A 25,837-nucleotide genomic window follows, 5' to 3' on the forward strand; every position below is an offset into this window, starting at 1 on the left:
TAAAAAAGCACAAAATATGAATAATTTTCTCTCACTAGAAGACATTTACATATTCAAACGTACACCTATAGGAGTATGTTAAGGTAAGAAGGTAAAGGCCCTTGAATATGATGTATCCAATTCCTTGACCCCTATAGCGCACTGGCTCCATTAGCTCCATCCACTTTACTGGTTAGGCCATTCTTCAAGATCCAACGACACTGCTGGTCACCTTCAGTTGTTGTTCTGGTTTTGCATGACTTCTGGGTCTCCGTATACACCAGACCCCCCCTTTCCTCAAGCTCCGCCTTGGTCCTCAATTGTTTCTGTCACCCCAATTTTCCAAGCCTCGGTCTTAGGCCCAATCCCATTTGTACTCCTTACCCCTATACTTCCCCCTCTGTTTAGCACGTTCATGTGAAGGGGTAGGGTTGTTTCGTTTCTCTTTTGGGTGTGTGGTGGGCAAAGACAGTGGCATCTTTGTCGTTTGTGATAAACATCTCCGCATCTCCTTTGATGTAGGAGCTAGCAGTGGTGTCTTAGGGTAATGTTTTCAACCCTTCCCTTTGCCACTCTGTTTCAAGGGGCAAGGTGTAGGCAAAGAGTCATACATTAGAATTTCCATCGACTTTGCCTTAGACTCCCAGGGTGACATGATGTTTTGTTGACCTCTCCATATACATCTGAGCTCCACCTTGGCTCCTCCCTACATTGTCTCTGTCCATTCTGTTTTTGCTTTCTTCCTGTTCATCATTTGTGATAAGGAAATGTATTCCATATTACCTACCTTGTATATCTAAGATGAAAATGAAATTGTTTTAAAGGTTAAAGATGTTGCATTTGAAATTGCATGTGAGCATCCTTACAAAAATGGGCACTAAAAATTTGCTTTTTATTTAAATGAGACATCAAATGTAAAATGTGATATAGTATATTTGTACAGAGGAAGTATATTTGACTTCCTATATTTGTGTGTGTTGCCATAGACTGCCACATAGATTACATTTTACATTTTCATTTATTCATTTAGCAGACGCTTTTATCCAAAGCGACTTACAGAGAGTTCAAGGAGCAATAAGCGATATGTAATACAGCATTAATACAATAGGTGCTAATACAAAGTTACTAGTTTCAACTACGTTGTTTCAACCTAGTTTCAAAATATGCAGGAAGCTTGTGTGTTTTTGCTTCAGAGCGTTGTAGAGTCCATCTTTAATGCTGCATGGTGGGAAGCAGGATTTATTATGTTCATACACAGTACAATACAATACATTAGTGTTCAGATAAGTCGACAGCATGAGGATTCTCCAGATTCAACTCTGTAAGTTTATTACATGTTCTTAATATGTTTTAGTTTATTTCTTTGCATTTGGCAGATGATTTATTCAACCATGTATTATTTATTTATTTTCTTGTTTTTCCTTCTAGATATATTAATCTGGTGTCAAGCGGCAGAGACTTTAGATCAACTGACTGATTTGGGACAAAATGTGACTATAAACTGTGATCTGGATGATGAGGACGTTTACTGGATTTTATTTAAACAATCAGATTCTCCTACAGTGATACTACGCTCATTCTCAAACCCAACAACAGCTTTCTACTTCAATGAAACATTTGAAAACAAATATTCAGTACAATCTAAACATCGTCTGGTCATATATAATGTTACTGTAGATGAGTTAGGAGTTTATTACTGTATGAATAAAGATACACCTCCAAAACTCAGTCACAGCACACGACTGAACATCATTGGTGAGTACAGTCATTCAGCACTTTTTAAAAATGTATTTAGACTTGAAAATTACTGATCAATGGTTGTTCTGGACAGAACAGCAATAGTTTTATTTACAGTATACTGTATATACAGTTTTGTTACAGAGCCAACTCAACCCATGTATCATTTCTCAGAGTATCAGAATCAGACAGCAGTGAACTCTATTCATCAGAATGAGACACAATGGCACATTATCATCATTATATCTGCTCTCATGAATGCTGTTCTGACCTTTGTGACTATTGGTGAGTTATTATTCGTGGACCTAGATAAAATTAAATGAACAATAATTCGGCTCTTTGGCTGTAAGACTAATACAGTAGTATAAAAATTAATATAATACTCTTTCCTCCAGTAGGTACCTGTTACTCTGGAAAAAACATAAAACTTAATGATTCAGATCCACTGCAGACTAAATATATGCATCTAGAACAACCTGGAGAATTGAGCCAAGCACAGGTACATTGTTACCTACATTAGTACTATACATATGCATATACATACTGTACAAGTAATGTATGTAATGGGTAATAGATATTCAACATCCTTATGTTTCTCAGTACACTGCGGTGAGATTTTCCACATGTGACGAGTCTGGACACACTCAAGTCAACTGAACCACTGCCCTCTTTTCATCTCTTAACACAGTATTTTTGTTATTCAGTGTTGCTAATAAAACCATGTATAATAAATAAACCACTGATAAAGAAAACAGATATAGCAATAGAGAGTGTGATCGATGAAGACCTCAACACCTGCAACATACATTACTCTCATAGTATTGGCATATATCATACTATAATTGTTGTACAGTTATTCCAGCTAAAGAAAGACAATATGATATCAGAAGACATATAAATAATAATATCTATATCAGAATTCACGATCAGAAATCTATCTAGTTGTATTTTATAATTCCGCTTTAACTTAGTGAGCAATTTAAGAGAAAGCGTCACGACCCACAAATCTAGGGTAGGGGTGGTAACATTTTAAGGGAAAGAAAAAGAATAGGTGCAAAAGTAAAAAAAGAGGTTACTCTGTCTCTGTCCCAGCACTAATGACAACAAGATTTTTGTGTTTATAATGTATTTCTGCAGATCAGTCAATGTAACGTAACAGTAAAGAAACTTGAACAAGCATGACTGAGAAGCATTATGCTTCAGGAGAGGGTTAGGCCAAACAAACAAACTGAAGTTACTATGCCCCAAGGGAATTTAAATAACCTGACAAATGAAATGACAAAAAAGCAACATAAGTCTTCCCTTACTCCCTCGCTAGGCCATAAACAGGAGAAAACAAAAAGTTACAATTATTAGCAAAGAAAGGAATAAAATGCCACCCAACTCCCTACTGCTTCACAAGTTTAGATCAACAAAAGCTTGACAAAAAGGTTTAGCAGGTTTGCTTACACATATAGTTCAATATCCACAACTCAAGTAACCTGGCTCTTTAGCTCACACCGAACAACAACAAAGAGTAGCTCACTCGAGATTTAGCAAGTTTGCTTACACAAGAGTATAGTTCAATAGCAACAACTCCAATTATTTCACTCTTGGTCTGGGACAGCCAACAGTGTGACACTCAGCGGAGACAGTCTCCAAGAACAAAGGATTCCTTCTGTTTAAATGCAGTGTCCTCCTCACATTCAGTAATGAGGGTCAGCTGTGGCACCAATCAGATTCCTGAGAGAGGATAGAGACGGACATAAAATAAACAACATTTCCCAGCATGCAACACTAACATTTCACCAATGTTTCCCTTCCAAAATAAAAGTAATGAATGACAAATATACGTCCAGGGACATCACAATAGCAATAAATGAATAAATAAACAAATTAAATCTAAGAAAGATAAGATATAAGATATTCAATAACAATGGGAGATTGTTACCATGAAATAAAATTACTCATTACTCAAAAGATCTGTGGTAGGTCACCTAGTTATTAATAAAAAGTATTTGACTAAAATGTATTATTTATTATGTTTATTGAAAACTAATTTGGATGACATTTATATAGCTATTTGGGACACACTCACAGACTATTTCTTCCTTTTTATTTGTCCAATTATAACAGCTTAGTAATGATTTATAATGCATTTGTAAATAAGTTATTATTCATTAATAAATGCTTTACAAAGGGAACCTTAATGTAAAGTGTTGCATTGTTGCATTGTTGTTTCCTGTCAGGAGTTTTCTAGTTCTGTGGACAGGGCCCTGACAGTACCATGTCTTTTGTGCTTGTTGTGTTTTGTGTGGAAGCGCATAGTCCTTGTTTGTTATGATGGCCATGTGCTCTCCTGCCGTGTGTTGAACCCGCCCCCCTCGTTTAGCTTTCCGCCAGTGGTCATGAAAGCCTTTGTGTGTTTATTTTTAGCTTGAAATGTGTATTTATGTGTACAAAAAGGATCAACACTATGAGTTTCAGTGTGGTCTCTATGACTGTTCTACTAATACAGAGAACTGAGATTTTAACATGTTTTCTAAATAGTAAGTATGTACTGACCAAAATGTGTTAAATGCTTATCTTAGTAGCTTAGTAAGATTTTTTCACACTAGCCAATTGAACACTTCTGGAATAACCAGGGCTGGAAATGTGGAGAACATGGAAGGACCGGTTTAGAGACTGAACTACAACTAGTTTTATCCATATAACAGGCTATATTTAAACTCTATGAAAAAGTCTACTGTATTATAATCCAAGTATTATAATCCAAGGTCAGGTTGACATTTTTTTAAGTAATTTTTTGGACATTATATCTCTATATTGATAGGGGAGAGTGAATTACGGGACGACAGAGGATAACAGCAGCCAGGAAAGGACCACAAGTCAGGACTCAAAGTATACTGTATGTATTATCAACCTGTGATTGGATGGCAGAGTGCTTGTCTGTGATTGGTCAAATGGTGGAAAATCCTTGGGGCAGTGTAACCTGTTGATGTGAAGAGTTTAAGTAAACAGAGAAACACATATACCCTAAAGGACAAGAAAGGATACAAAAATTGTGTTTTGTCATTGAAATATTTTACATTCATCTAAAACGACTGAAACCTGCCAGAGTCACATACTCGACGTTGTCAGATTTGCGGTCAGAGTCACTATGACCTTTAGTCACTAAATTACAGTATACTTGCGTATATAAGTGATTTACATTGCCAATTAAAAAAACATCAACATCTTATTTTATAATATAGATAAAAACAGAAGTGGTATAGCTATAATATATAATTGTACTATATTTATGTAAATCTTTTGTCCAAAAGTATGTGATTGAGTATTATTATGACTACTTTTATTTGACAGTAATGGTCTCAAACGTGTACTATTCCAGCTCGTCCTGGCAGTAGACATACAGCATAATGTCTTTGAATTCATAGATTCCTTGAGGGGCTGTCACACCTATCACTTCTGAAAAATGTCACTAAACATGTTTCAGTGAAACATAGTGCTAAAACATTGCAGATATGTGCCATGTAGAAAAGCATATTTACAGAACTTTTACAGAATTTATAGTGATTAGTCAATAGGATTATTATTGTTAATCCTTTTTATTTTCTTACAGCATGTCTTATTTTACCGCATCACAGTGGTTCCCAACCCTGGTCCTTGGGGCACCCCTGCCAGAATATATTAGATGTCTCCCAATATAAAACACCTGATTTGACTCCATCTGCTGGAGTGCCCGTGTGCTCCACTAGAGGGCACTCCCCACTGCACCTGAACTTTTCACATTGTACTACATTTCCCATACACCATAGTCAATATGCTTAATCATTCACAGGTTCCATGTGCTCTCTGACTCAGGCAAAATGGCCACCCCGAGCCTCACATGCTCCCTGCCTTAGCCAAGATGGCCACTTCAGAGCGTCTCAAGTTTCTTGTGCTCTGCTGCTGGCTCCTCCCTGGCTCCCTGTCTATGAATGTTATCTGCCTGCCCTGATTTTTGCCTGGTTTTCTGGACACTGTTTATTAAAGCTGCATTTAGATCCTCAACCCTTCGTGTATCAGAGCACTNCACTGCACCTGAACTTTTCACATTGTACTACATTTCCCATACACCATAGTCAATATGCTTAATCATTCACAGGTTCCATGTGCTCTCTGACTCAGGCAAAATGGCCACCCCGAGCCTCACATGCTCCCTGCCTTAGCCAAGATGGCCACTTCAGAGCGTCTCAAGTTTCTTGTGCTCTGCTGCTGGCTCCTCCCTGGCTCCCTGTCTATGAATGTTATCTGCCTGCCCTGATTTTTGCCTGGTTTTCTGGACACTGTTTATTAAAGCTGCATTTAGATCCTCAACCCTTCGTGTATCAGAGCACTATCACACTTCATACACATATTATGTTGTTTTACTGATGGAATAGCTACAAGAAGGTGTGAGCCATCATAAATGCTGTTGAAGGCAATGTGTCTACAGATTTAGGTGCTGACTTATTTACACCACCTACACTTAAAAGGGGAATGATCACATCATTTAGTCTCCCACCTGTTTTTATTTTTTTTATTTTAAGCTTACACTTATGACATACTGAATGTGTTCTTCACATTGTGCATCTTCAGTGTTCATGTTTGTTTTACTTATCCCTCTTTTGAATATCCTATTTGCCTTCCCTGTTTTGCCTGTCTTGCCTTTAGTCACCAATCTTATACTTCTATGTCACACTTGCACTGTTTGTGGATGTCTGAGCTTGGTTGAATGTTTATTTACTTATTTATATTCTTTATTGCAAACAGGTTGTCAACTTTGACTCATCCTGAGTGGTCCATTACAGGTCGAAGCTGTAGGCTACAGGTCTTGTGAGTTTTCCATATGGAGGTTGTGTTGTTTTTAAGGAATTTTCTCTTTTCGAGAATAAGAAGGTCTGTCACTTTGGAACAAATCTGCCTGAATTGTGGCAAAAACAAAATGTAAGTTTCCTCAATTTAGACCATGTCCTTTCCTTTTTTTGTGTGTTCTGTTTAGCTGAAAGTAGAATTTCTTGTTTGTCTTTTAATATTCTCTTCATTATTTTAAGGGGGCATGCCACTTTTAAAGGACGTTCTGGAGGTTCTGGATTTTCACTTGGATGGTCACTTTTGTGCAAACACCTGGTACAGAGGAGTTGTGTGAATCAAACAACATTTTCTTTAAAGAAATAGAGTATATTATCTTCACCAGTCAGGAACAGAAGAACAGAGGTAAAAACTAAATCAGTGTTTATGTCTCTAGTTTTATATAAAGAAAATATGTGTACTCTTGTAGCATTACTAATATGGTATGGTACTGAAATTATACTGATAATGATAAGACTTTTAGGCTATCATAGAATATGAAGCCGTCAGCGCATGCGTGTTGTCACCACGCATTGAGTGTGTAAACGGACGTACTTCGCCGTCGTTTCTTCAAGCAGAATACATTCACTAAATTTTGTAATCAGCTTACCAAGTTACTTTATTTGGGTGGTTTCCATTATAAACTAAACCAAGATGTTCAAAAGGTATGTATAATATGAAATATAATCAGACGTCTAAATGGACAACGGCATGTGGTCACCTGTAGCTAGCACCTGTTGTTAGCATCTATTTATTTTCTTACAAAATAGTCATCATTTAGTGACCATACGATTAAATTTTAGACTCTTCTGGATGGCGTTAAACAGAGATGTCACATCTCGGGTAGCTTGTACTATGCTCTGGGGGATCAAATACTTATTTCACTGACTGAAATGCAAATCAATTTATAACCTTTATATAACATTTTTTTCCCCTGATTTTTTTTAATATTCTGTGTCTATCAGTTAAAATAAACCCACCATAAAAATTATACACCCTTCATTTGTTTGTAAGTAGGCAAACTTACAAAATCAGCAGGGGATCAAATACTTATTTCCCTCACTGTAGTTTCCTATTATATACTGATAAACACCATTTATTTACAATTAATGCATTGATGAGAACGAAGTTTAAAATATTTATGTATTCTTTTAGGATATCAAGTATTACAGTAATGGTGTACAAAATATACCTTTTGGCAAGACATAAGAGAATAAGAATATTGTCCAAATACTGCTACCGTAACAAGACAATACATGTTGTAAAATGATGTTGCTTATTGTTCATGAAAGTTACTGCATGAAGTAATGTTAATGAATGAGACCTTTATTGTAAAGTGACATTGATGTTGATGTTGGGTGATGGGGTTTGGCTCACAGTTTCATCTCTTGGCTATGTGAAGGCCACACTTCTTTCACATCGGTGTCACTTTTTGCACAGGGATGTCTGGAGCATGAAAAGGGTCTTCAGCAAACTGTTAGAAGCATATCCTCTTAGGTGTTTCTGTATGCAGTAGCATTAAGATTCACTTGAAATTGAGAGGCTAAAACAACCTGGTCAACTAGAAAAGAAGGAGCATTTTACACTAACAATGTCGTGTATTTCTCAAAATGGGGAAATATAAGGGAAGAGTCACCCACCAGGCTGATGTCCTTAATGTCCTTCTTTTTCTTTTGTTTATTAAGTTTGTGCATCATCTGGGTACTTCTGACATTTACTAGAGGTGAGCAATAAACAAACAAACAAACACTGTATAATTAATGCCACAAGTACAATGCCAAACTGTGTTTGCACTTATTTGCAGGTTCTCCAGTTTCCCCTAAAAATTCCCTGTTAGAAGTTGAAGGTTTTGTTGGAGAATCTGGGCTCTTGCCTTTTTCTTTAAATGGCAATATATCTGAAGTGATTTCTGTACATTGGAGAGATGGTAATGGCAAACCAGTGTATGACATTATCAATGGCACAGGAAAAGCTGGGCCAGATTACCAGGGAAGAGTTACAAGTTTTTCTTTGGAGTATAAGAATGGAAATTACTCCATCCAAATCGAAAATCTTCAAATCACAGATGAAGGAGAATATGAGATTTATATCACTGGGTCGCAAGATTCTGCAAAAATAAAGCTTTCTGTTAAGGGTGAGTATAAGAAAAGACTTAAGAAGTATTTGAAGAAAATGATTGTTTAAATGTTTACTGTTTTTGTTTGATGAGGTTGCTAGATTATGATTGATAAGCAAATAATGTTAAGTAATGTTTATTAATTTCATTGTTGTTATACAGAAGACCAAAGAATGATCAAATGAAACCCAACTCACTCTTTGGAAAGGCTTTTGTGTTCTGATTGTAGCGGTATTGTTGAGTCTTTGATGTATTGCTTATTATCTCTGACTCTCTCATCACCAAACCTCATTAACTACATTCCATAATCTTGTGGATCATTTATGTTTGATCAATATCACCTGTGTAGCTGTTCGTCTGGGTATTTAAACCTGTGTCACTTAATTCCCCAGTGTAAGTTGCATGTGTTGCCGCGCATTTCTGAGTCAGTCTTGTCGTGTTGATTGATTATTGGATTGCATTGTCGTGTGAACCTCTGCCGCCTGACCTCTAAAGGGAGAAGCCTGCGCTGACTTGCCCTGTTATACTCGTGATTGTTGCTGCCTGCCCTGACTATTGCCTGTACTGTTTTGGATATTAAAGCTGCACTTAGATCTTCCATCCTTTGAGTCTCTGAGCAGTTTGTAACAGTAATGAACGTGTATAAAACATCTGCCAAGTACCACAATTAATATAAACCATTTAAAAATAAAATAAAAACTCAAAACAACTGAAAAATACCACCAGTAAAAATACTAAAATTTAACAATGAAAAATATATTATAATCATAACATTTAATAAACAGAACTTAACCTGAATAATCCTCATGTTGTTTGCTTGTGCTGACGTGTAAATGTCATATATGTTCTCTGTGTCACATGTATGAGTGTGTTTAGGTGGAGCTCTAGTAAAGTGTGGAAAAGCGTAATGATGTGATGCTTTTATTGTCTTAGATGTGATCGCTGTAAGGATGGACAAAAAATGTCCCTCATTTGAGTTTGTGACACGGTATATTGCAGTAATGATGCTACAAATTCATCTTTGTCATCAAGGGAATAAATTACATAATTAAAATATATTACAATAGAACAGTTCTTTTAATTTGTAATAATATTTTGCAATATTTCAATTTTTTGCCATCATCAAGAGACTTTGTTCCAAAATATAAAATAATTGCATGTGTTATATTTGGATAGCTCAACTTTTCCTTGAATAATTCTTGAATAAGTTTGAATAATACTTAATTTTTACTTGTTGTTACCAATTGCTTGAAATAAAACTGTAATCATAATGAGATTTGGTTTATGGGCAGAATCTCAGTGACATATTGATCATCTCCTTCAGCTGGAAGAGGATTTGGGGGAACTTCCCGGGGAACGGTGTGTGAGGGTGAGGCTGCATGTGTGTATGAGGTAGACGTAGACCTCATTAGTGAACTATTTATCCGCTACCATCCCTGGACCCTGTGGTAGTTAGCTAAAGTCCACTAGCATAGTTAGCCAACAGGAGAATGTTGGCAAGTGGTTACAAATTTAAGATCTCTGACCAAAATTGGCTGGCTATGCAACTAGCACTAACATTAAAGGTAAGGAAGCTCCATGAGTGAATACCGTTCTTTTCGAAAAACTGGGTAATTGTCGGCCCATCTTCTTTCTCTCTCTCTCTCTCTCTCTCTCTCTCTCTCTCTCTCTCTCCCCTGCTCCTCTTGTACCATTCTTTTACATTGACGTATACTTCAGTTTACCATTGAATCTCATGTGATCTAGCTACTGAAGATGGAGACCATGCTAAAGGGGGGGGTTTTTAGCGCTCAGCAATGGTGCTTTTTGTTTTGCTTCAAAAATGTAAAGAATAAAAGTTATTTTTAATTTTTAAAATTTTATTATAGAATAGAAGAGTGTATTGCAGTTGTTACACAACGGATAATGTATGATATGTGATACATAAAATAGTAGCTATACGAAGAAAGACACAAGTCTTTGCATTTACCCATGTTAGACCAGCAGATGTCCTCTGTGTGCCAAGTGTCAGCTTTATACAGCATTACAACAGAAAGTTACAGGACCAGTAAAGCATAGCAGTCTCTTTTGATACTAATGTGTAATTTATAAAATAATTGATGTTAAATGAAAGCACAGGGAACAAAATGCTTAAGATTACCACCCTCCCCCCCCTCCCCCCCAAAGGGTTGTCTCGGTGTGGTGGGCTATTTTTTTCCAGGGTCACTTTTTAGGCTGTAATTCACGAATCTGATATGACATACAGCTTATCACATGCAACATTATTCTCATATAGCTTGTGAAGTCAATGGCTATATTTACATTTACACCCATAATGTGTTTGTATCATCCCATTTTGCATCCAGATGCAGAAACCGATATCCGTTTCAAACCAACAGCACCAGAAAAACAATTTCTTTAATATTGGGAAGATGTGTTTCTTGCAGGCTACTATTTTTACCGGGACAAAATCCAGTTTTTCTGGCCCTGTCTCTTGCTCTCTCATTGGCTTGTCATGCCAATGTAATTTTCAGTCAAAATACATTTCACTCTGCAGAAGTTGCCATACATCTCACAACACATCGTCAGTTCTGTGAGATCGCATAACCAGATAATGCATGTTGCTCAGTTGTCACATGAACCTGCAATGATTTGCTTTTGATATCAAATAATTCATAATTATGATAAATTCGTCTGTGATTTTCACTCTTGGCAAGTAATCAGTGCAAAAATTGTGCAGTGTGTACCTGGCATAAGAGCATCCCCTAGAGGCACAAATAGGTCACTGCAACCCCTCTTATGTGTGTGTCTTATTTTTTACGAGTGGATTAGTGGTCAAAATGGACAAAAGTAACTGCGTCTATTTCTCTATAGACAAACCCAAAAAATATAATGTGATTAGTTGGTCTGTTACCACTGGGGGGTAAAATTAGCCTACTGCCATCGCCTTAGTCCAAATTACAGTGTACTGTATACTGTATGAGGAGTTTATAAAAGTCAGATCGCTTTGTAAAGCTTGTAATAGTTGTAAAGTTTAACTTTAGGCGAGCCGAGGTGAAACTTGCATTGAAATGCGCGATGCTCGCCGCGTGAGCACGACGCGTTTTGGGAGACGCGTGAGCAGTCTCCAGAGAATCACGGTGCATAGACAAGCACGACAATAAACAAACCTAAAGACAAGAAAGAGTCGAAACACATTGTAACGAGCAAGGCGGGACGAGAGCCGTGATGGAAACGCTCGAGGCCGGTGACGCGAGTGATAATGAGTGTCAACTGCACGCTGCACCGGTCTCGCATCTCTCACGGAGGAGATCGGAAGCATAAAAGGACGAGCGACAGGAGTGTACGACGAGAGAGGACCAGGCCTGGACATTATGTTTGGTTCTATTACGTTTGTGTGGACGGCAGTCGGCCGTGAGGGCGCTGCCGGCATTTTACTTTCGTTTGGGTGTTTGTTTATTTTATTAAAAGTTGTTTAATGTTCGCCGGTTCCCGCCTCCTTCCTTCCTTACTTTGAACAGTATTACACACATTAAAAGTGCGCATNCCTGACACATGTTGACTAATGCCCATGGAGTTAAGAGTGTCTTTGAAAGCCATTCCTAAGGCATCTGTAACGTTATCTACGTGGATGTTAAAGTCACCAACGACAAGGAGTCTATCTGCGGCCAGTACTAGTTCTGATAAGAACCCACCAAATTCTTTAATAAAATCTGTGTGGTGCCCTGGAGGCCTATATACAATAGCTAGAATCAATTTAAAAAGAGTTTTATCTTTAGTATTAGGTGTTGAAACATGAAGAACCATGACTTCAAAAGAATTATATTTAGAGTTCGACTTCTGGGAAATGCTAAGAGAGTTATTGTAAAGTGCTGCGACACCTCCCCCTCTGCCTTTTAGACGAGGCTCGTGTTTATAATAATAATCTTGGGGGACAGATTCATTTAAAGCAATATAATCATCTGGTTTTAGCCATGTTTCTGTCAAACAGAGCATGTCTATTTTATGATCTGTTATCATATCGTTAACAAAAAGTGCTTTATTAGAGAGAGATCTAATATTTAGCAATCCGAGTCGTAACAGTTGATTATCTGTATTTTGTTCATGTTTAGTTTGTTTAATGTTTATTAAATTACTTTCAAGAGGTTTACGCATTTGTCCAATTGTACACAACTGCTTAGTAATGATTTATAATGCATTTTTGAGTTTTGACTTTGCGCCTCGTGTCCTCTGGTCGCGTCTCTTAGCCCCACCCCCCTGTTCTCCGCTATTCTCATCCCATTAGTGTTTAATTCCCCTCACCTGCCCCGTGTATCTCCCTGTTAGTTTTCCATTAGTGTTAATTCCCGTCACCTGTCCTGTGTTATGATCCCTGTTAGTGTCCCTATTTAGTTCCCTTTGTTTCTGTCCTGTGCGGTTCATTGTTATATTCATGCTTAGTGTTACCCCATTTGATATCGTGGTCCTGGTGTGCCTGGTCATGTTTTTGAATTATATCGTGTTTATTTGGATTATATTATTTTTCGTCTGGACATTCTTGTGTTGCCCCCCCTGTGGGAAGTTTTCTGTTTGTTATTTTCCTTGCTGTTTTGCCCCCTAGTGGGTTATTATTTAATAAAGTCTTTTGTTTGTCCACGCTGTCTGCACCTGCGTCCTTCCTGTCCGAGTTTCATGACAGATACCATGAAATAAAATGACTCATTCCGTGAAATCGATTTTTGGTCATTCCGGCCACCTCTAGTTAGTATAGTTATTACTAAAAAGTATTTGAGTAAAAAGTATTATTTATTATGTTCATTGAAAACTAATTTGGATGACATTTATATGGCTATTTGGAAAAGACTATTTCACCCTTTTTATTTGTCCAATTGTACACAACTGCTTAGTAATGATTTGTAATGCATTTGTAAATAAGTTATTATTCATTAATACATTTTTTACAAAGGGAACCTTAATGCAAAGTGTTGCATTGTTGCAAAATGTTGCAGATTTGCCTGTTTTTATCCAGTAATAAACTCCTAAATCATCAATAGTGACATTGTTTGTGACAAGAAATTTGTATTTGAGAAAAGTTGGGTGTAAAAATGACAGTAGTATCACACACCCACAGTAGTTTGTTTGTTTCAGTAAAAACACAATAAACCTCTCTTAAATCAAGTTTATAGTCACATTTGTTTGATAACATGGAAAAAAAATGGACTTATAGAAATGTACTTTGGATCAAAACGTTTTCCAAATGCATAAATGTCAATAATAAAGATTACGCTGTAAAAGAAATAGCAGCAGTTATAATAAAATAACATTTACATCACAAAAGCAAATACATTAAAAACATGCATTTATAACACATGGATTATATTCACTTTAGACAAAATCCAAATACATGTATGTATTAATGTAAAAAAATACATAAAAAATAAAATTGAAAAGAAAATATTAATATAAAACATATTTCCAGTTTAATTTAAACCATTCAGTCACATTTGAATGATTAAACATTGTCTTAAGGGACATTCCACGGCTAGTTGTGAATGAAATGATTTTAATGCACAGTGTTAAAGCAAATAACTACACGACGCAAAGTGGACAGCTAATCGTGGATTATCCTGTTAATACCATGGTCATTCTCTAAATTATAGCTGTTATTAACCTCATCACTCTCTATTTAAATGCACTTTCCGCGCATCTACATTTAAAATGACAAACTTCCATGTGCAAAAGATGCGAAATGTGAACGGCCCAGAGCATGGTAATAAAAACATTCGGGCCTTTACAGAAAACATTTAAGGCTTCAGCCCCCTTAGCCCACCCCTAGCGCCGCCCCTTCTTCTTATGAAGGGTCTGCGGTCCTGCAGAGTTTAGCCCCAACCCTAAACTAACACAGAATTGTCATGATACATTTTCAAGTAACAGACTGATGGATTACTGTACATCTTTTTGATTTTGTAACACACTTCTTTTGTGTGTGTTAAACCATATTTATTCACTTGACCATTCAGTCTTAGTAGAAATATCGGTGAACAATTTGGCTTACTGACATAGAGAAGGGATGCCAAAATAAATGTTACTAAGTACTGTATACTTTAGGCTTTAGTCTAGAGCCCTGGGAAATCCTGATCTTGATTAGCTGTTGGAGGTCTGCTGATATCTTGACCATTGCTACCAATCAAAATCTGGGTTTGCTATACGTACACTAAGTAATATGTCAACTTTTTCAATTCATATTGCAAAAGATATTCATTTGGCAAATGCTTTGGACAAACAACCTACTGTAGCCATTTCCTGTGCTGTTAACGTAATGCTCTACAAGCGAAGTTACAGGCATCCTCCATCATCACACAGAGTGAGTTGTTAACGTGATGCTCTTAACACTGAGCCCTAGGAAAGCTGTTAATCCTTGTTAATTTTGTACAGTGTGTCTTGTTTTACCATACCACAGTGGTTCCCAACCCTGGTCCTTGGGGCACCCCTCCCAGAATATTTAAGATGTCTCCCTATATAAAACACCTGATTTGACTCCATCTGCTGGAGTGCCCGTGTGCTCCACTAGAGGGCACTCCCCACTGCAGCTGAACTTTTCACATTGTACTACATTTCCCATACACCATAGTCACTATGCTTATTCACTCCCAGGTTCCCTGTGCTCTCTGACTCAGCCAAGATGGCCACTGCAACGTGTCCCGAGTTTCCAGTGCACTGCGGCTGGCTCCACCCTGGCTCCCTGCCCGGTCTATGAATGTTATCTGCCTGGCCTGATTTTTTCCTGGTTTTCTGGAAACTGTTTATTAAAGCTCCATTAGGAATTTCAATCCTGCGTGTCTCAGAGCAATATCACACTTTATGCACATATTATGTTGTTTTACTGATGGAATAGCTACAAGAAGGTGTGAGCCATCATAAATGCTTTTGAAGGCAATGTGTCTACAGATTTAGGAGCTGGCTTATTTACACCAGTTACATTTATAAGGGGAATGAGCAAATCATTTCCACTCCCACCTGTTTTTTTTATTTTAAGCTTACTCTTATGACATATTGAATGTGTATGTGCACATTGTGCGTCTTCAGTGTTTATGCCCTGTTTGTTTTACTTATCCCTCTTTTGACTATTCTATTTGCCTGCCCTGTTTTGCCTGTCTTGCCCTTAGTCACCAATCTTATACTTCGATGTCACACTTGCACTGTTTGTGGATGTCTGAGCTTGGTTGACTATTTATTTACTTCTTTATTTTCTTTATTGCAATTAGGTTGTCAACTTTGACTCATCCTGAGTGGTCCATCACAGGTCGAAGCTGTAGGCTATAGTTTTCCATATGGAGGTTGTGTTGTTTTTAAGGAATTTTCTCTTTTTGAGAATAAGGTCTGTCACGTTGGGACAAATCTGCCTGAATTGTGGCAAAAACAAAATGTAACTTTTCTCAATTTAGACCATATCCTTTCCAATTTTTGTGTTCTGTTTAGCTGAAAGTTGAATTTCTTGTTTGTGTTTTAATTTTCTCTTCATTATTTTAAGGGGGCATGCCACTTTTAAAGGACGTTCTGGAGGTTCTGGATTTTCTTTTTTGTTCTAAAAAAACTCAATAGGAACATGAAAAGTATTTGATCTGTTGAGGACTACATTCAGCAGCTTGGAAACACCTGGTACAGAGGAGTTGTGTGAATCAAACAACATTTTCTTTAAAGAAATCAAGAGGAGGGTATATTATCTTCACCAGTCAGGCACAGGAGAACCTTATCAAAGGGTAAAAACTAAATCAGTGTTTATGTCTCTAGTTTTATATAAAGAAAATATGTGTACTCTTGTAGCATTACTAGTATGGTATGGTACTGGAATTATACTGATAATGATAAATTATGCTAATATAATAAAATTCTTACGTTGCGAGAAAATATAAGTTTATTAAAAATTTTCTTAAAAAAGTTATTTTAATAATACCTAGCAAAAATCTAAATGTCATTGAACATAGAATAGAATAAGCATAATAAAGACTTCAGCTATCATAGAATATAATGCCGTCAGCGCATGCGTGTTGTCACCACGCACTAAGTTACACAGACGCTGTGATACTTCGCCTCGTTTCTTCAGACCAGAAACAAAATTTTGTAATCAGCTTACCAAGTTACTTTATTTGGATGGTTTCCATTATAAACTAAACCAAGATGTTCAAAAGGTATGTATAATATGAAATATAATCAGACGTCTAAATGGACAACGGCATGTGGTCACCTGTAGCTAGCACCTGCTGTTAGCCTCTATTTATTTTCTTACAAAATAGTCATCATTTAGTGACCATACGATTAAATTTTAGACTAAAGTAGTTTGGTAAAGTCTACCTTAGAAAATGTATTGGTATAATGTATAAATTAAACCTTTATTTGATTATTTTTTAGCATTAGCTGGTGTAGGCCATGAGAACGATAGGTGCACAACGTGTTTTTTTGCTCTTAGTTACATATTATATACTGATAAACACAATTTATACCATTTACAATTAATATATTGATGAGAAAGAAGTTTAAAATATTTATGTGTATTTTTAAGATATCAAGTAATGCTGGACAAAATATACTTTTTGGCAAAACACAAGAGATTAAGAATATTGTCCAAATTCTGATACCGTAACAAAGACAATACAAGTTGTAAAATTATGTTGCTTATTGTTCATCAAAGTTACTGTATGAAGTAATGTTAATAAATGAGACCTTTTGTAAAGTGACATTGATGTTGGGTGATGGGGGTTTGGCTCACAGTCAGAGTTTCATCTCTTGGCTATGTGAAGGCCACTCTTCTTTCAGATCGGTGTCACTTTGTGCATAGGGAAGTCTGGAGCACGAAAAGGGTCTTCAGCAAACTGTTAGAAGCATATCCTCTTAGGTGTTTTTGTATGCAGTAGCATTAAGATTAATCTTCACTGAAATGGAGAGGCTAAAACAAACTGGTCAACTAAAAAAGGAGGAGCATTTTACACTAACAATGTTGTGTTTTTCTCAAAATGGGGAAATACTGTATAAGGGAAGAGTCACCCACCAGGCTGATGTCCTTAATGTCCTTCTTTTTCTTTTGTTTCTAAAGTTTGTATATCATCTGGGTACTTCTGACATTTACTAGAGGTGAGCAATAAACAGACAAACAAACACTGTATAATTAATGCCACAAGTACAATGCCAAACTGTGTTTGCACTTATTTGCAGGTTCTCCAGTTCTGGAAAAGAATTACCTGTCAAAATATGAAGGTTTTGTTGGAAAATCTATGATAATGTCTTTTCCTTTCAATGGCAATATATCTGAAGTGAATTCTGTACACTGGAGAGATGGTAATGGCAAGCCTGTGTATGACATTACCAATGGCACGGGAAAAGCTGGTCCAAAGTACGAGGGAAGAGCTAGTTTCTCTTGGGAGAATGGAAATTTCACCATCAAAATCATACATCTTCAAAACACAGATGAAGGAGAACATACAATTTATTTCACTGCCTCGCAACACTCTATTAAAATACAGATTTCTGTTAAGGGTGAGTAAAATGTAAAGAAAAGACAAGTATTTGAAGAAAGTATTGTTTATGTGTTTATTGTTTGTTGTTTAGAATTGTAATGCTGCTAATGATTGATAAAGACAAACTAATGTTAAGTAATATTAAATCTAATTCATTTGTTGTTTTAACAGAGAGACCAGAAGAAAGGGAACAAATTGAACCAAAATCAATCTCTTCTGTAAATGAGCTTTCTGCTGTTCTGATTGTAGCTGGGAAAATTCTTGCCTTTGGTATTTATTGTATGTGCTATTTACTCTGTTTTAAACCATTTATGGTTTGTTGTTATAAGCTAATAATCAGCTATTTCCAGCAATGAGACTTTTGTACAAGGAAAATATTGGGTCAGTATTTTTTCTGTTGTCAGTATGTACTCTATTAAGCAGCATTAGAAGGTATTAATGCAGGCTGAAATGCAATAGGTTGTACTAAAATTACGTTTGGCAAGTATTGTTTTGTACTTGTGAATCAATACTTGACAGCATTTCTTAATGTTACATTCTTAATGTTATTTGTGCCTCATTCTGTCAAACATAGCTTAATATTTCATCCAGATCACAGTCATATTTGTCCCAAATTTGTTAGTAGATCTAAATTCTGCAGCTTGACACAACAAATTAACACATTTATAACATATGGACTTATTAAAATGTATACTGTACATGCACTATACGTGTCACGATCACCAGTTGGAGTGCCCTGCAGATTCACAAATAGGGCACTCTCTCCATCACCCAGACTGCCATTACGCACTACATTTCCCATAATCCATTGTTGGACTCATTATGTTGATCACTATCACCTGTGTACCTGTTCCACTCTGTGTATTTAAACCCTGTTGTCACATTTAATCAGTGTGAAGTCTTGCATGCTACCGTTGCATTTCTGAGCAGTCTTGTCTTGTTGGATTACACTGTCTTGATTATTGGATTGCATTTTGTTGTGTGAAACTCTGCTGCCTGCCTGCCTTGACCTTTGCCTGTTATCTCGATCATGATTGTTTGCTGCCTGCCCTGACTATTGCCTGTACTGTTTTGGATATTAAAGCTGCACTTAGATCTTCCATCCTTTGAGTCTCTGAGCAGTTTGTAACAGTAATGAATGTGTATAAAACATCTGCCAAGTACCACAATTAATATAAACCATTTATAAATAAAATAAAAACTCAAAACAACTGAAAAATACCACCAGTAAAAATACTAAAATTTAACAATGAAAAATATATTATAATCATAACATTTAATAAACAGAACTGAACCCGAATAATCCTCATGTTGTTTGCTTGTGCTGACGTGTAAATGTCATATATGTTCTCTGTGTCACATGTATGAGTGTGTTTAGGTGGAGCTCGAGTAAAGTGTGGAAAAGCGTAATGATGTGATGCTTTTACTGTCTCAGATGTGATCGCTGTAAGGATGGACAAAATGTCCCTCATTTGAGTTTGTGACACGGCATACTGCAGTAATGATGCTACAAATTCATCTTTGTCATCAAGGAAATAAATTACATAATTAAAATATATTACAATAGAACAGTTCTTTTAATTTGTAATAATATTTTGCAATATTTCAATTTTTTGCCATCATCAAGAGACTGTTCCAAAATATAAAATAATTGCATGTTTTATATTTGGATAGCTCAACTTTTCCTTGAATAATTCTTAATAATTCTTGAATAAGTTTGAATAATTCTTAATATTTTTTTAATTAAACTTAATTTTTAATTGTTGTGTAATAAATTGCTTGAAATAAAACTGTAATCATAATGAGATTTGGTTTATGGGCAGAATCTCAGTGACATATTGATCATCTCCTTCAGCTGGAAGAGGATTTGGGGGAACTTCCCGGGGAACGGTGGGTGAGGGTGGGGCTGCATGTTTGTATGAGGTAGACGTAGACCTCATTAGTGAACTAGTTATCCGCTACCATCCCTGTGGTAGTAAGCTAAAGTCCACTAGCATAGTTAGCCAACAGGAGAATGCTGGCAAGTGGTTACAGATTTAAGATCTCTGACCAAAATTGGCTGGCTATGCAACTAGCACTAATATTAAAGGTAAGGAAGCTCCATAAATGAATACCGTTCTTTTCGAAAAACTGGGTAATTGTCGGCCCATTCTCTCTCTCTCTCTCTCTCTCTCTCTCTCTCTCTCTCTCTCTCTCTCTCTCTGCCCTCTGTAACCTCTCTTTCCATTTTTGATGGCTGGACTTATGCTTCAGTTTATCATCTGATTTTACTCAGTGACTCTAGGCTACATAGGACGGGGTGGAACCAGTGGTGTAGTCTACGTGATATGCAGGTATACGCCGTATACCCACTAGAAAAGATAAAGAATTTCCGTATAACGTTACCCACTTAAAAATGAGCGATGATACGTAACAACATTGTTTTGTGTCAGGAAAGTCCAACGCACTGTCCATTGGTGCATGAAACAAAAGGAGATCATGAAAAGCAAGCATTTAAACTAACACTTTCAGTGTTTTCGTAAGCCTGCACATGAAGCTACTGGCGCTTCGGGTGATGCTGCAGCTGCAGCAGGTGTTACAGAAAATGAGCCAGATGAGACTCATGCTACGCTATACGCGGGGTCCCCATTCCTCGCGATAGTGTTCCAGTGTCGCAATTGCGCACTCTGTTCGCCGGTGTATTATACTTTCTGCTGATAACCCCCCCCACACACACTTTTACACACAAGAAAGAAAATTGATGTCTTATGCTGCTATGGCGCACTCCATGCCACTAGCAAGCGGATGAATGCGAAAGGCAGTCTGAGCGAGGGGTGTTTCTCCAGTGACTTTGATTGGAGGTTGCTGGGTGGGTGTTTGTAGGGAGTGGGGGGCTTGTTGGTTGTGGTTTGGGGCATTTCATTTGTTGGGACTGTGTGGGTCTGGTCTGGTCGGTCTTGTTTTGTGGTCGCTGTCGGACAACAGAGGAATAAAGTTAATTATGCCATTACTATTTTTCCCTGGTTGTTCCTTTTTCTGGTGTCGATTGCGGAATGGGACCGGGTTGGACCTGCACGGTTTCGGCGGGTGGGGCTTCCTGGGTCGCGGGTGGTGGGCTCTCCCTCTTCTTCGTGGACGTTTGCTCGGTGGCTTTGGTCGGGGTCACTGAGTGCAGCTATGACACGTCAGAGGAGATCAGACCCTCCCGGCTGAGACTGGTTTCTCCCGAGGTTTTTTTCTCCATTTATTCATCATTGGAGTTTGGGTTCCACGCCACAGCAGTGCAGTGTTGGCTTGCTCACCGGGAGACTGCATTTATTTATTCATTTATTAGATATTATTTATTATAATGATCTTGCTTGGTCTACAAGGAAGGCTTGTCCGGTGACTTCTGGTGTGAGAACGCTGGTGCGTCTGTGCTGCCGCTTCATGCTGGTTACCTGTTTGTTTGTTTATTTGGTTTGTTTGTTTGTTTATTGGCGGATACGTTTTTGGATATGTTTTTGATGGGATTCGACAGATCTGGATTATTTGGATTATTTACTGGACTACTTTCACTCAATATGATTTGTGTGACTGACCTGGCTTTTTTGTTTTTTTCCTCGGGATCCTGCCACACTGATCAGCTGCGAGCCCTCTCCATTCCTTTCCATATCCTTTGCGACATCTGATACAGTGAGTCTCCACTCTCTTTGTCATTTTGTGGTGTCAATCCTCGGTATGGCTGGTTAGCCTTCCCTTCCGTGGATTGTGTGGTTTGTGGATTCGATACGGTTCTGGCTAATGTACTTAAACTGATAAGATATTGTGTGGGTCCCATTGGTTTTTGGTCATGTCGACGCGTAATCATATGCAGAGTTTGCTCTTTGGTCTTCTTGTGCTGTTTTTGGCTGACGTCAATAAAGTGATCTCTCCCGAGATGGCTCTGCAATTTTCTTCTGCTCAACTTAGAACTTTAAAAGGATCTTTCCGTCTGGCTCCGGACACTTATAAATGGTGTGAACAACTTGGAATTTTACGCCGACCCCGCTACATGCACCGTTCACAGAAGAAACTTATCACTGCTTGTCTTTAAATAGTATTCCGGTTATCTGTACCAACACCCGTGCTCTTAGTAAAAAACAACAGGAAAATCGTGTACTCAACCTTGGAAATCTGAGACCATTACGCTTCGATCCCGTCCTTGCACACTGCGATATTTCATCCTCAGATATGAGATGTGCGCTACTGAACACTCGCTCTTTAACTGATAAAGCATTGGTGCTAAATGACATTATCATTGAAGCAAATCTGGATATGCTACTTTTGACGGAAACTTGGCAGGTGCCAAATGACATTTTCAATTCAAACCTCTTAACTCCACCTGGGTACATCTATTTTTCTCAACCTCGTCTCCATCGTAGAGGTGGAGGGTTGGCTATAGTTTGTCGTGGGAGTATCAAAATATCTAAGATTGAGTTCCATGACGTTGTATCTTTTGAATATCTTGCACTTAAAATGACTGGAATAACATCTATGGCTATAATCTTAATTTATCGACCTCCAAAACTTCATGCAGACTTTTTCTCTGAGATTAGTGAGTTACTCACTCTTGTCTGTGCTAGTTATTCATCTGTAATTTTTCTTGGTGACTTTTCTTGGTACAATGCAACGAATTGATATCTGTTCTGGATTGTTTGGACTGTTCTGGATTGAACTCAACATGTAACTTTTGCTACTCACTCCAGGGGTCATATATTGGACCGTATATATACATCTGGCTTATATAATATTCTTGTTAGTGGAACTGATTTTGCCTTTTCAGATCACAAACTCCTAAATTTCAGTTTTAGTTTCCCTACATCTGTATCGCCTGTGAAAAAAATGCTCACTTATCGTAAAATTTGTTCTGCGGATCCATCTGCATTCTCTGAGTCAATAAGGGCTTCTTTATTGTCAGATTGTTTACTATCTAACTGTCCATCAGAAATATGCAGCATCTATAATAATTCCTTTTTCCAAATACTTGAGAAACATGCTCCTGTTAAAACTAGACTGGTTCCATCTACACATGTTTCATCCTGGTTCACTCCGGAACTCCGAGCAATGAAAGCTATGGGACGTCGCTTGGAAAGACTGTGCAGGAAATCTGGACTCATTGTGCACTCCTTGGCCTTGAAAGAACATTTGCTCAACTACCGTACAGCCCTCAATGCTGCAAGATCCTCACATTTCTCTTCTACTATTAAGAATTCTATGTGCAGGCCCAAATCTCTGTTTGCTATGGTTAACAAGCTCACTAACCCTCCACAACATGTTATTTCTGGCTCTGAGGTGCTTGTAAATAACTTTTATCATTTATTTTCAAACAAATTGAAGTCAATCACTGAATTCATTTCCAAAGACACCCCTTATACAACTGACTCAAATGCTCACTTGATGTCAGCTGACTCGGCTTACTCAACAAACTCTCTCTCTGCTTTCACTTTAACTACTTCTGCTGCCATAAGTGATCTAATTGTGAAGTCTAATTCAACATCCTGCCATCTTGATCCAACACCTACTGTTTTGCTTAAGATGTGTATTCCTGAAGTTGAACCTTTCATAACACATATGATAAACTGTAGTTTAGCATCTGCCATTGTTCCAGCTGAATTAAAAATGGCTTCAGTGACCCCCATTCTTAAAAAAACAGGCCTTGACCATCTAAACATGAACAATTACAGGTCAATCTCAAATTTACCATTCTTGAGTAAAATTCTTGAAAAAGTTGTGGCTTCACAATTGAGATCTTACCTAAATGCTAATGGACTTTTTGAACCTTTTCAGTCAGGATTTCGCTCATCACATAGCACTGAAACTGCTCTTCTTCGTGTGGTTAATGACATTCTTCTGTCCAGGGATTCTGGGTCAATTAACATCCTGATTCTTCTCTATCTAAGCTCTGCATTTGACACAGTCTGCCATGAAATACTCATCTCTCGCCTTTTTGATATCGGTATCACTGGTTCAGCTCTTTCCTGGCTCATTTCCTACATCAGCGACAGAAAATATTATATCACCATACAAGTGTATAAATCTGCTACTGCTCCGGTCTCACAGGGTGTTCCTCAAGGGTCAGTTCTGGGTCCACTTCTGTTTATCATTTATATTTCTCCACTTGGTGACATCATATGCATGCATGGGCTTCAATTTCATTGCTATGCTGATGACATTCAAATTTACCTTACCACCAGCTCTGATAGGATATCCCTGCCTGACTCACTTATTGCATGCATCAGGGATATCAAGCATTGGATGTCCTTGAATTTCCTTAAACTAAATAACAACAAAACCGAAATATTGATGATTGGAGCTGCTACCTCAGTCAAAAGGATGGACCTGTCCTTTGAAATTGATGGGATTCATGTTAAACCTTCTTCATCTGTCCGTAATCTTGGTGTCTTATTTGACACATCTCTATCTTTTGCCTCTCATATTTCTTTTGTCGTTAAAAACTCTTTTTTCCATCTTCGTAATATTGCACGACTTCGATCTTCTCTCACTCTAGCTGATGCTGAAATCCTAATTCATGCATTAATCACATCACGTCTGGATTATTGCAATGCTCTACTTTTTGGTCTGCCTAAAAAACTCATAGCAAAGTTACAGTATGTTCAAAACTCAGCAGCTAGAGTTCTCACCTCCACCAGGCGCTCTGTTCACATTATTTCCCTACTGCATGATCTTCACTGGCTACCTGTGGCATCACGTATTCATTTTAAGATATTACTTCTAACATTTAAGGCATTAAATGGTCTTGCGCCTCCATATCTGTCTGATCTACTCTGCTCCTACTCTCCTGCCCGGACCCTCAGATCATCTGAGCTTGGTCTTTTGTCCATTCCTCGTTTTCAGCTGTCCACTGTAGGTGGTAGGTCATTTAGTGTTAATGCTCCTAAATTATGGAATTCGCTACCCCTTACACTTCGTAATATATCATCCTTGCCTACCTTCAAGACACAGCTAAAAACGTATCTTTTCAATATGTATTTTGGATAATGTGGCTATTTGTGTCCTTATGTGTTTGTAATGTGTATGTGGATGTGCAAATGTATGTATAGCACTATGTGAAGCGACCTTGAGCTATGGAAAGGCGCTATATAAATAAAACTTCTTCTTCTTCTATAAACACCAGAGGTGTGGACTCGAGTCACATGACTTGGACTCGAGTCAGACTCGAGTCATGAATTTGATGAATTTTGACTCGACTTGACAAAATGTGAAGAGACTTGCAATTCGACTTGGACTTTAACATCAGTAACTCGTGACTTCACTTGGACTTGAGCCTTTTGACTTGAAAAGACTTGCTACTTTCCCCAAAACCCAAAGATTAAAAAGTATGTTGACGTGGACCGCTCTATCTCTCTCTGTGTTTATGTGCATCTGTGTGTGCTGTCGGCACAACATCCAATCAATTTAGATCCACGTTGTTTTGATCCGACAGTATCCATCCAATCAAATTGCAGGACAACCAATGAAGAAGAACTGTCAAACAACGTGCCAGTTGGCAAAAATGATACCAAAGATAGTTTCGCTCCGGTATAAAAACTACGAGGTGGTCAACAAAAAACGAACTGCAATATGCAAAACATACGGGTCGAAGATTACAGATGGAGACCCAACAACTTCTAACTTCGTTCGACATTTGAAGTTGCACAAAGAACGGTAAGTTTTGAATGACGCT

General features: G+C 37.7%; 2 long non-coding RNA genes across 4 annotated transcripts; both read left to right on the forward strand.

Moving 5' to 3' along the window:
* The first annotated feature begins 1,886 nt into the window (after positions 1-1,886).
* Positions 1,887-2,383, forward strand: LOC130548325 (uncharacterized). Its single transcript, XR_008962013.1, has 3 exons — positions 1,887-2,001; positions 2,112-2,215; positions 2,317-2,383. It is a non-coding gene; the product is annotated as an uncharacterized LOC130548325 (long non-coding RNA).
* A 1,876-nt stretch (positions 2,384-4,259) lies between these two features.
* Positions 4,260-8,695, forward strand: LOC130548819 (uncharacterized). Of its 3 annotated transcripts, XR_008962087.1 has the most exons (5): positions 4,260-4,603; positions 6,490-6,663; positions 6,771-6,933; positions 8,253-8,290; positions 8,372-8,695. It is a non-coding gene; the product is annotated as an uncharacterized LOC130548819 (long non-coding RNA). The 3 variants fall into 3 exon arrangements; XR_008962088.1 differs by lacking the exon at positions 4,260-4,603 and having other exon boundaries at positions 5,781-6,663; positions 8,008-8,290; XR_008962086.1 differs by lacking the exon at positions 4,260-4,603 and having other exon boundaries at positions 5,781-6,663.
* The last annotated feature ends 17,142 nt before the right edge of the window (positions 8,696-25,837 follow it).

This window comes from Triplophysa rosa, linkage group LG25 (assembly GCF_024868665.1).
Source record: "Triplophysa rosa linkage group LG25, Trosa_1v2, whole genome shotgun sequence".
Lineage (NCBI taxonomy): Eukaryota > Metazoa > Chordata > Actinopteri > Cypriniformes > Nemacheilidae > Triplophysa > Triplophysa rosa.